Raw genomic sequence first — 4733 nt, 5'->3', positions numbered from 1 at the left:
GAGAGTCAGGCTTTTGTAAAAGTCTCCAAGTAAGGCTGGTTAAAGAAGTTTTATTTTTAACCTCAGCTTTCTGTATACCTAGACACCCCTCCTTCTTAGTTTTAGTGATAGTAGGCCAACCCACCAAGTGCATTTTCTTTTTTTCAGCAGTGGTGCCCTAAACCAAGTTCCTTTGAATCCTATTTATTTGTTGGGTTATCTTGGAAGGGAGTTTGATGTATTGCATAACATGGTTGGGCATACTAATTAAGCAAGCTTTAGCAAGGACAAATCTTCCAGCCCTATTAAGAAATTTGGTTTTCCAGCCAGCCAATCTAGCTTTAAGATTATCCAGGATAAATTGGAAGTAAGCATTACAGGGTCTCTTATGCAACATAGGAAAGCCTAGTTATTTCCCAAATTGATTGCGGGATTTGATGGAAAGAAGGTTTGAATAGGTTTCAATGTCACTAAGACAACAATTTTCTTGAAAAAATGACCTTAAACAAAATTAATTTTTTTGGCCAGAGCTGGTACTAAAATTTGAAAGAGTTCTCATAATGGTATTATGGGCTCTGGCAAATAAGGTAAGGTCATCTGCAAAGAACATCTCACGACCCAACTAGAGGGCCATGACGGGCACCCTGTGCTAATACACCGAGGACCTCTAAACATACATCTCATAATCATTTCTAGGTGGACCATAAATATAACTCATGAATGTCGTAATCTGTAAGGACATATCTCACAACATAATGGCACAACTCTACGTAATAGACAACAGCTATGCCTATCGTCACAAGCCTATAAGGCTACCATAATATTACACAACAACATGCACTGATAAGGCTGTGAAACATCTAACTGTACACACATGTCTACGAGCCTCTACATAGAATACAAGTGACCATAAGAACCAACACCAATAGACTGCAGCTCCGAAGCAAATAGAGCGCTCCTAAGATCCTGCTGATGAAGCTCCTATGGGTCAGATCCATCTACCTGTCTACCTGCAAGCATGAACGCAGCGTCCACAAGAAGGGACGTCAGTACGAATAATGTACTGAGTATGTACGGCATGAATAGTAACATGATAAAGCACGAAGAATAACGTAGGATAAAAGAACCGTTTATACCTCGTGATACCCTTTTATACATTCATCATGCTTACTTAACCTCTTGCTAGATGAAACATTTCATATATCCACATACATACCTATACAATATCATACAATACAATACAACACCGTACCCGGCCATATAGGCTTGGTATTATCCGTACCCAACCATAGTAAGGTTCGGTAATATCCGTACCCGGCCATAGTAAGGCTCGATAGTATCCGTACCCGGCCTTAGTAAGGCTCGGTAGTATCCATACCCGGCCATATAGGCTCGTTAGTATCCGTACCTGGCTATAGAGGCTCGGTAGTATCTGTACTCGGACCTTTCGGGACTTGGTCATATCTTTACCCGGCCCTTTTGGGACTCCGTGTCACCCATGACCATATATGTACATATATAAGAGTACATAAATAAAAGCACATCATCATCATCATTATCATTATCACTATATCTTTTCTTAGAGGATCAACTATCGTAAGATGAGATCAATAGTGTCATGAGAGCATCAAGAACGCTGAACTTAGATAGCATTAGAAATGGAACTATCATCGTCGCTATACCTCACCTCGAAGGAACAAGTATTTTGAGGTAAGATCAATAACAATGGATAAAATCAAGAACTCATGAGACAAACTCCATAATCTCATAATAGCATTAAAATCATAAGCTTTGGAATCTCTAGAAATAAGATCATCAACATCATCATTATCACCATAAAAGCATACTCATTTTTAGCGTCATGAGAAACTTTCGGAATCATGAATCTCTAGCTTTTGAGAATAAGGACATTTTAGGAAACGATAATAAGGACATTTTAGGAAACATGTATGGGTTCACAAGAAAGGAATCATGCCTTTGGAAAGAAAGGGACTAGCCTTAACATACCTTTTTGGTCTCCTACTAATTAACGCTTATCCTCCCAAGCTCGTAAATCTACATTCAAGAGAAATCATACTATTGTTAGACTTATCGTCATATGCCTATCTTAAGTTTTCAACTAAACTTCTTTAGAATCTGTTAAAATTCGTACAGCATCTCCCCTGTTTATATCCCTAGCCCGAAATCACAATACCAACAAAATAAAAATAATAGCAATACTAATATCAACAACATCATCATCAACACCAATATACTCCATAAAACATCCCACATGATGTTTTTTCCAATTTCTCAACCAACCATAACAATATCCACAATACCATAATCAAAGAATTATATTCAATTTAATCCAAAATCTCTTTTCAAATTCATTCCAGAGTCATCATCTTCACATTAATACTTTACAACTTCTCTACTATGATTCTCTTCTTTTATAGGACTTGTTAAACCTTCAAATCAACTTAATCATGAGAAATAGAATGGAGAACATACCTTATACCAGAAGAACTTCACCCCACTCAACTTCTTCCAAGACCAAATTCTTTACAACACTAAGTAGAGACAAGAACAATCCTTCTCCATGAATTAGCTTGGGGTTTTGGAGTTTGATCCTCTTTTGTGATGGTACAGAATGTTTTGGAATGGTGGAGAACCTTCAAGAACACTCTTATAATGGAGAAAGAAGTGTCGGAGATTCTAGAGAGGTGTGGAGATGTTAGGAGATTTCTAGAAGGTCTTGGAGTTGAAGAAAAATGAATAAAATGAAGTGTAGAGGCCCTTTTATAGGTGCCAAACTCGGATTGGGCTGGGTCACCACATAAGTGGGCTTTTAACTGAGCTTTCCGGATTTTTCGCCCAGGTTCGGATTGCTCTGGCTGTCCGTATTAAAACGCCCATAACTCCCTACTCTGATGTTGTATTGACGAACGGTTTGTTGTGTTGGAAACTAGATTTCCTGAACTTTAATTTAGGATTTTGAAACACCTTAAAACTTCTGATATACCCAGAGATATACCCCTCCAAATTTGACCCAAAATTCTACCAATTTTTTTTCAAATTTTTGACAAACTTATTTTCTTCGATTTGCTTGGTCCCGGAATCTTCCGAAACTCTCCATACATGACATTTATCATTAATCCTACTTGATAATGGTCATTTCCTTTTCGTTCCAAGGTTACCTTCCTGGTTACGACTTGCGAGATCGTAATTCATTGTGTACTTCCTTGTTACATACTTCCCATGGCTTGTACCTTTCAAAAAATTCACAGGATGTCTCCAATACTCCATTGATACGGTGAAATACATAGTGTGCTCATGCTCTAAAAGTGTGAGGTGTAATAGAACAGATGGAAAATTTTTGGCCCATTTCTATAAGTGGATATGGGAAACCAGTTGAGAAGGTCAACTTCATGGTTGATGCTCCTAGACAGTCTTTCCATGCACATGATAAAAAGATAGGGGGAGAGAGAATCCCCTTGTCTGATTCCCCTAGAGGGAAAGAAGGAAGGGTTCGTTCCGCCATTAACTAGTATAGAGATTGAGGATATGGAGATGCAAGACAGATGAGCTGGATAAGCCCTGAAGGTAAGTTAAAGAAATAAATGGTGTCTTTGATGAAAGACCATTCAATTCTGTCAAAAGCCTTTTCTAAATCAATTTTCAGATCATATTACATTTTTACCTTTCAGGTTTTGAATTGATTGATGTATTCTTGTACAATAATGGAATTATCAGCAGCTCTTCTTCCAGCCAGAAAGCTAGCTTGGTTAGGACCTATGATCTTGGATAGAAAGGGCTTGATTCTATGCACAATGATCTTTGTGATGACCTTGTATTGGGTGTTACAGAGGCCTATAGGTCTAAAGTTCTTTAGAATATTAGCATTGGTACTGTCACGACCCAACTAGTGGGCTATGACGGGTACCCGGAGCTGGCTACCGAGCACCACCCATCATGCTATCTATCATACTTAACCTGGACATATATCATTTTCAGCATAAAACTTGTCATAAATCAATTTCTAAACCTCCCAAAACATGTATGTATGCATAAGCCCATTGGGATACAAAATGATGTACAAAAATACACTGAAGAATTCTTATAACATCTACAACCCACACATAAGTATCTACGAGCCTCTAACTGAAGTACTGAAGTCATAAGGATGGGACAAGACCCCGCCATGCCCCGAATATGTGCGCAAAAGAATATATCCATAAATAGCACCTCCGGAGTAGTGGAGTGCTCCTGTGTATCTGCTGATAGGCTCCTATGAATCTGTACCACCTCCCTATGGGCGTGAACACAGCGTCCATAAAAGAAAGGATGCCAGTACGAATAATGTACTGGGTATGTAAGGCATATATGATAACATGATACGGAAATATAGAAAACATAAGAGGAAAGTATAACTACAACTGCTTGCCTCTTGAGGCGGAATCATGCATGCTCATTTTAATCTTTAAAACATATTATACATACATACATAAGCTGTCTGAATCAATCACATCATTAGCTCGCGTCCGGGCCTCCCGCGTCCGGGATAGTCATTTCACGCTGCCCACTAGTGGTGCTGTCATCGTCCATAAGCCGCCCGCCTTAGCGGTGCTGCCCGTGCCATATAGACACGGTGTAATAAGCCGCCCGCCTTAGCGATGCTGCCCGGCTATCTAGGTATGGTGTAATCATCATTATACACTCAACATGAAACATGCATAAGAGCTCAAGTAAAAGCTGTAACTCTATCGGAGTGA

Source organism: Lycium ferocissimum, chromosome 2 (genome assembly GCF_029784015.1).
Source record: "Lycium ferocissimum isolate CSIRO_LF1 chromosome 2, AGI_CSIRO_Lferr_CH_V1, whole genome shotgun sequence".
NCBI classification, from domain to species: domain Eukaryota; kingdom Viridiplantae; phylum Streptophyta; class Magnoliopsida; order Solanales; family Solanaceae; genus Lycium; species Lycium ferocissimum.
This window is presented reverse-complemented; position numbering follows the sequence as displayed.